An 8,542-nucleotide genomic window follows, 5' to 3' on the forward strand; every position below is an offset into this window, starting at 1 on the left:
GTAAACGAATTCATCCCTAAGGTTTTACTGTGTATTGCAAAGAATTTCACAAGATTCTAGAGGATTAAATAGAATGATAAAGGATTAAAAAGGATTGCATGAAATTGCACTGGATTGTACAAGTTTGGATGCGATTCCAGAGTATTGAATGAGATTGTATAGGATTACAAGGGATTTCATGAGATTATACGGATTTCTATGAAATTCCACGGGATTGTATAATATTACAAGAGATTGCATGATATTGCATAAGATTACATAAGATTACATGAGATTCTACTGGTTTGCATGAGGTTTCATGATATTCCAGAGGATTGCAGGATATTCTATAGGATTACTAGGTCTTGAAAAGGATTCCATGAGATTTTAAGGGATTCCATGGGATAACAAAATATTGTATTAGAGTAAAAGGGATTGTGGAATCATTGAAAGGAATTACATGACATTTTACAGGGTTTCATGAGGTTGCATGACATTCCAGAGGATTGCACGCGGTTTAAAAAGATCACAAGTGATTGTCTGAGATTGCTTGAGATTGCATGAGATTGCACGGGATTTTGACATTTCACTTGTTTGCATGCAGTGGCTTGGCATTCCAGAGGTTGAAAGGAGATTGCATAGGAATACTAAGTATTGTAAAGAAGTTCACTAGATTAAACAGGATTGTATGGCATAGCAAGGGATTGCAAATGGTTGCATGGAATTCCACTGGATTGCAAAAGGTTGCATGAGATCCCAAATATTCCATGAGATTGCATTGGATTACAAGGGATTGTATGAGATTACACAGGATTCCATGAGATGACCAAGGGTCGCATGATATTTCGCTGGATTACATGTCGTTGAATGGCGTTCCAAATTGCATAATATTGTATGAGATAACATGAAATTGTATGCTATTTCAAAGGGTTGCATGAGATTGCATGGAATTAAAAGGTATGTGCGAGGAATTACAAGGTATTGCATGAGATTAAACGGGATTTTATTATATTCTACGGGATTGCATGAGGCTGCATGGCATTTTACAGGGTTGCATGGTATTGCATAGGATTAGAATGTATTTAATAAGATTGCATAGGATTACGAGAAATTTCATTAGATTTCATGACATTAAACGAGCTTGCATGACATTCCATTGAGTTGCGTAAGGTTGCATCCTGGCATTCCCGAGTATTGTGGGAAATTCCACGGGATGCCATGAGATTCCACGGGATCTCATTGGATTACAATGATTACACAAAATTTCATGAGTTTGCATATGATTATAAATCATTGCGTGAGATTACATAACATTCTACTGCATTGCATGATGTTTCAAGAAATTTCGCAGACTTGCAGGAGATTGCATAGAATTACAAAGGATTGCATTAGATCGCACGAGTTTTTATAAGATTTCAAAGAATTGCATAACATTACACTGCATTGCATGAGATTACACGGGACTGTATGCTATTCCACGTGGTTGCATGAGAGTGCATGGGATTTCAAGGTATTGTGGCGGAATTCATAAGATTTCTCAAAATTGAATAAGATTGAAAGGGATTGCACTATATTGCATGAAATTGCACAGGACGTTATGAGATTGTATCAGATAACAGAGGATTGCATGGTATGCCACGAGGTTGTATGAGATTGCATGAGATTGAACAGAATTTTCTTATATTTCTTGGATTGCATGAGATTGGATAGAATTTGAATGTATTTGATGAGAATGCATAGTATTATAAGGGATTCAATGAAATTTCATGAGATTACACGAGATTGCATGACATTTCATTGGATTGCATGAGGTTGCATCTAGACATTCCAGAGGATTACAGGAGATTTCAAAACTAATTCCATGAGATTCCACAAGATCGCATTGGATTACAAGGGATTGTATTGGATTATAGAGGATTGCATTAGATTACATGACATTTCACTCTATGGCATTCTTGATAAATGCAAATTGTTCATAGGCTCAGAAAAAAAATGTAAACAAATGAAGGCATATGAAAATGAAAATTTATGTATTGAAATGAAAATGTATGAAAAAAAAACATATGAAAATTTTCTGTTTTCTGTAAATCCAAGAAAAATGTTGTTCGATGATAAATTTCTTTGGTTTAAAGTAATGAATTTTTCTTCCAATGAAATTTTTTTCTTTGATTTAAAATTATTTTCTTCTTTGGAAAGTTATTTTTTGTGAAATGGAGAAAAATTATCTTAGAGAAATTGTTATTGGTTTAGTTCAAGACAAATATTTTTCTGAACTCGTACATAAATAACATTTAAAGCTCACCAAATTAATAATATTTGACTATTATTTCTTGGAAGAAGTAGATAATTAAATATGAAGCATAAATACGTAGCACACAAAAAATGTGATTTTACAAGTTTATCACAATATTCATGAGTAATTCTTGTTTATTAAAATCATTTTTCATCTGTTTATAGAGAGATAAATGCATGTTACTTATTTGAAACAAAACTTTTGGAAACTTAAAATTAATATTCTTTACAGTTACAGGTCCCACAAAACCAAAAGAAGCAAAAAAAAACAAAATGAGCATGCATGGCATTCCAGAGATTACACATGATTGTATAAGATTTCAAAGGATTGCAGAACATTCAAAAATAATTATTATTGGTAGTGTGCAAATAATGTTGCAAGGTATTTTAGTGGATTCCATAAGATTACGCGGGATTGCATGGGACTACAAGGGATTGCATTTGATTTTATAGGATTACAAGGTGTTCAAAATAGTTCCATAAGATTCCACGGAATTAAATGAAATTAAAAGGGATTGCATGAGATTGCAAAGAATTACATGACATCCAAATGGATTGCATGAGGTTGAATGGCATTTCACAGAATTGCATTTAAATTCATAGGATTATACGGGTATACTAAGGATTGCATGATATTCTAGGGAGTTGCATGGGATTGCAGGAGATTCAACGGTATTGCATGAGATTGATAGCAGTATATGAATTGCACGGTACTGTATAGAGATTGCTTGAGATTTTATAGCGATTACATAGGATTACAAGGGGTTGTTAAGTATTACATGAGATTGCATGAGATTGCACGGGATTGCTAAGGATTTACATGCTATTCCACGGAGTTACATGAGATTGCAGGAGATTATACGGGATTGCGTCCGATTTAAAGCAGTGCATGGGATTGCACGAAATCTTATAGAGATCGCTTGAGATTTGGTAGCGATTGCATTGGATTCCAAGGGATTGCATGAGATTGCATGAGATTGCATGAGATTACGTAATATTGCTGAGAAGGAACATAAAATAAAACTGAAATAATTGTCTAAAAAACAATAAATAAATGTAATAATGATCAATAATTAATACAAAAATAAAATAATAAAGTTAACAAAATAATGACACGTTTCTTTAATTCCAGTTAAAGAAATTTAAGGCACAATACTTGCAATTTGAAAAAGTGCAATTAATGCAATCCAAAAAAATCTTTATTGTGTATTTGAAGAAAATTCTAACTTCAATGCAATTTTTTTCATTTCCAATTTTTTATTATTTTTATAAGCAAAAAACATGACCCTGTATCAAAAAGAAATTTGTCAAAAATTAAAACTTTGACAGATTTCAAACAATTTTTTGGCCTCGATTTGTCTTTACCAAAGACAACTTTTTCGCATTACGCTTTTTAAAAAAATATATTAATTTTCTACACAAATGGATATATTTAGAAAATGGTTTAATCCTTTACACAAATGATGAATTTTAAAAAAAAATTAACTTGCTACCCAAAGAGACAAGTTTTCGACAAAATAAATAAATTTTCTACGAAACAGTCGAATATTCAACTTATGGAGACAAAAATTTCAACCAAAAATGGAATGGCTACATTTTCACATAGAAAAATTAATTTTCATTTACAAAAAACGAACTTGAAACGAAATAATTATATTTTAAAATAAATAGCTTAATTTTTTACCAAAACAGTTGAAATTTTCAACCAAAAATAACAATTTTTAACAAAAAAGTTAATTTCCAACCATCTTGTGGAATTATCAAGCCAAAAATATAAATTTTCAACCAAAAAAAAAAAGTTAATTGAAGACCAAAGAGTTAAGAAGAAACATGTAATAGTTCATATTTCAAAGAAAAAGATTTTAATTTGAAAAACAAATTTTTAACAAAAAAGTTGAATCCTCAAGCAAAATTATAAGTTTTCAGCAAATGAGATTAATTTTCTACCCAATAGATGAATTTTTAAGAAAACATTCATATTTTTACCAAATAGTTGAATTTTCAACAAAATAGTTAGATTCTCAATCTACAAAGTCAAATATTTCAGAAAACCGTTGATGAATTTTCAACGAAACAGTTAACTTGAACCAAAAATAAAATCAAAATTTAAGAAATTTAAATAAGATTAAAATCAAATTAAAAATCCTATTTAACTTCAAATAATCAGGTTAATGTATTGAATTCCTGAAAATAGACGAATGAATCCAAGTACAAAATTTAGAGAACCACCACCATCAAATAATTCAAGGCGTATACTTGGAAACATTGCAATAATAATATGCAATAATAATAATAATAATAATTTGGTCGTCGGATTCTTGGTTTTATTTTCAGGAATTCTATACATTAAAAATAAAATCGTTAAATTTCCAGTTTATAAAAATAATTTGCAAATAAGATAATTTTTACTGAAATAATTAAATCTTTAACCTAATTGATAAATTTCCAATGAAGAAGATTAATTTGCTATGAAAACAAAGAAATTTTCAAGAAGGAATGTGAATGAGCAAAAATATAATAGTTCAAGTTTTCAGAGAGAAAAATTAATTTTGTAGAAAAAAATCACCAAAAAACCTAGTTAAATTTTGAAACATAGTTCAATCTTCAAATGAAAATATGAATTTGCAAGAAAAACGTTAATTTCGAACCAATTTTCTAGCGAACGGTTTAATCTTGAAGCCAAAAGAGTTTTCTACCAAACAGTTGAAGTTCTATTCCAAAATATGAGTTTTCAACCAAAAAGTTCATTTCCGACCAAATAATTTAATTTTCAACTAAAATGATGAATCTTCAACCAGAAAAATGCATTTTTTACATAATAGTTATTTCAAGGAAAAATTTCGTTTAATTCAATTTAAAGCAGTTTTTTCAACAAAAAAAGACAAAGAGTCAACAAAATAGTTTAATCCTCTATAATAACAGATTAATTTTCAACAAAATTGTCAATTTTTTAAACAAAAAGGATGAACATTCAACCCAGAAGGTTAATTTTACATTAAAAATATCAATTTTCAAGAAAAAATAGAATAGTTACATTTTCAGTCAAGAAAATTAATACTGAACAGAAAAATCGCATTTTCTGCAAAATAGTTAAATTTTAAATAAATTTCTAACTGAAGTGATGAATAAAAAAACAAAAATGGAATAGTTCAATTTTCAGTTAAAAAAAAACTCATTTTCAGCCAAATTGAAATAGTTACATCTTCAGTCAAGAAAATTAATTCTTAACGAAAACAAAACGAATTTTCTGCAAAATAGTCCAAATTTCAACGAAAGAGATGAATTTTCAACTAAAATTATGAAAATTAAAAAAATGAGTTTTCAAGAAAACAGTTTAACATTCAGATAATTAGATAATTTTGGACTTAAAAAGCTTAATTTTCAACCAAACCTGAAATTTTGTACCAGACAATATAAATAGTTGAATATTTAGCTAAAAAGGTAACTTTTTAAAACAAAAATGGAATAGTTTAATTTTCAGTAAAAAAAAGTAATTCTCAACCAAATTGGAAGTTAAATTTTCCGAAGAGAAAATAATTCTCAAAAAAAAAAACGAATTTTCTGCAAAATAGTCTAATTTTCAACCAAAGAGATAAATTTTCAACTAAAATTATGAATCTTAAAAAAATGAATATTCAAAAAAGAGTTCAACATTCAACTGGAATAGTTGAATCTTTAGTTTAAAAAAATAATTATAAATAATTACTTATTCACAAATGCGTTCATCCTGCAGCCAAACAGGTCCATTTTCAACAACAAAAAACTGAATTTTCTACAAAGAAATAATTTTTTTTTAACCAAGGAGATTAGTTTTCTACCAAAAAGACGAATTATTATCAACAAAACACATGCATTTTCAACCAATTAGTGGAATTTTTAACTAAAAAAGATAAATTTTCAACCAAATAGTTGAATATTTAACTAAAAAATATAAATTTTTGCACCGAAAACGGAATAGTTAAATTTTTAGTTAAAACCCCTAAATTTCCAAACAAAAATAGAAGGAAATTTCAACAAAATAGTGGAATTTTAACAAAATAATTAAATATTGAAACAAATAATCGAATTTGGATCAAGCGAGAATTTAATGTTTAATCAAGAGTAGTTGGACTTTTTTATTGGTTTCTATTAATTAAGTTCCCATTAAGGTACAAAAACAAAAAAGGGATAGTTTCTTGAAAACAGGGGAAAAATAAATAAGTATAATACATAAATATTCAAAAAACTCTGTGACCTTAAATCTCAACATCCTTCAAAACGCTGAACCAATCAGAATAGTATGCAGTGTCTCCTTTCACAAACGAAGCATCCAGCTTGACCCTGACCCAATCAGAATGTAACATTTTCCCGCCAAAAATGTAAAGAGCATACTTTTCAAACATTAAAATAAATGTTTCAACTTATTTTTAAAAACATTTCTCAAGTAATTATACTTATTTTTTACTGCTTTTTTAATTTCATTAGAAAAAAAATGTATTTGAAAATATGCAACAATCTCGTTGGAATGAACTTTGGGATCTAAATCATAAATCTATGTCACATTCGCGCAAACACGAAGATCTTGTTTACGCTTAAAATATTTTTAATTGAAATCACTAGAAATACACTTATTTCATAAAAATGATAAATGCCGTACAACAGCTGTCCTATGGCAAATATGACTCATACATCCAGGTTCCCTCGTGGGACAGCAGATAAGTGCACTATCCAAAGAATATAAAATAATATTTTTCCACGATAAGAATTCGTGATTGTACTCTATAGATCTTTTCTAGAAGGAATCAATCGCTTTTGAGAATTTCTATTGGTAACTAAAAGTAAGAAAAATAAAAAAAAAATTTTAAATGTTCTTCATAATTATATTCTAATAACTGTTTTTGATTCAAAATTATATTCTTCTTTTGGTTGAAATATCCACTATTGCATTCTTTGTTGAGAATTCATTGTTTTTATTGAAAAATGAACCTTTCTTGGCGGAAGGTTGAACCAATTTATTGAAAAGTAATTTTTTGTGTTACAAACTACTTTTTCTAAGTAAATATTTGATTAAATCAGTTGGACTCATAATTTCAATTGAAAATTCATCTCTTTGGTTGAATGTTGATTTATTTGGTTGAAAAATGGATTTTTTATATTGATTTTGTTTGGTTTTGGGAACTAGTTTTCTTGGTGTGCCATTTTCTCTTTCTTTGATAAAAATTCAACTTTTTAGTTGAGAATTAATTATTTGTTGGAATATATTTTTTAGTTTATAATTCAACGGTTTTACAGAAATTTCGTCTTTTGCCTTCAAACATTAACAATTTGGATGACCATTATTTTCTGTCTTGACTGACAAAGTCTTTATGTGTCAAAAATTAATTTCTTTACTCACTGAAAAAATGGTTAGTTGGGCCAACTTTTTAGTTTTTCCCATCCTTTTTGGTTGAAAATTCATGCCTTTTGTTAAAAATTCGTCTTTTTGGATTTGAAATTATTTTTTTTTTTTTGTAAAAATTCATATTTTTCCGTTCGAATATCAACCATTACATTTTTTTATTAAGAATTCATTTTTTTAGGTTGAAAACCCAACTATTTGGTTGAAAATTCAACTATTTTTTTGAAAATGTAATAATTTTGTCTAAAGAAATCTTTTTTGATTAAAAATTCCACTGTTTTGTTGAACATTTGTCTATTTGGAATATTTATTTATTTAGATTTATTTATATGAGTATTGATTTTCTATAAATTGGACTCTTTTTTTTAAATATAAGTATTTTGTTTTAGAAACATCGTTTTTTATTTAAAATTCAACTGTGTTGATAAAGATTCGTCGCTTTAGACAGAAAATTTGCCCTTTTGGATTCAAAATTAATTTTATTTTTTGTACAAAATTCAACTGTCTATTAAAGAATTCAATTAATCGGTTAAAACTTAATTTTTTATTTGAAATTTTACTTTTTCATTTTCTGTTGAATCTTTTTTAGCTTAAAATTCAAATATTTATTGAAAAATCAATCATTGTAGTATTTGGTAAAAAATAAAATTATTTTTTAGGAAATTTTATTACTTTGTTTTTAACAATATACTTGAATTTTCAAATTCAAATATTTTGTGAAAAAATATATTTTTTAGTCAAAAATTCAACTTTTTTATTGAACAATTGTCTATTTTGACAAAATATTTGTTCCTTTGGATAGAAGATTCACCTTTTGTAGAAAATTTTACTGTCTTTTAAGAAATTAAATTAGTTGGTTGAAATTTAATCTTTTGAGGGTTGTCAAAATTCGTA

The sequence above is a fragment of the Belonocnema kinseyi genome, chromosome 6 (genome assembly GCF_010883055.1).
Source record: "Belonocnema kinseyi isolate 2016_QV_RU_SX_M_011 chromosome 6, B_treatae_v1, whole genome shotgun sequence".
In the NCBI taxonomy this organism is placed as follows: Eukaryota; Metazoa; Arthropoda; class Insecta; order Hymenoptera; family Cynipidae; genus Belonocnema; species Belonocnema kinseyi.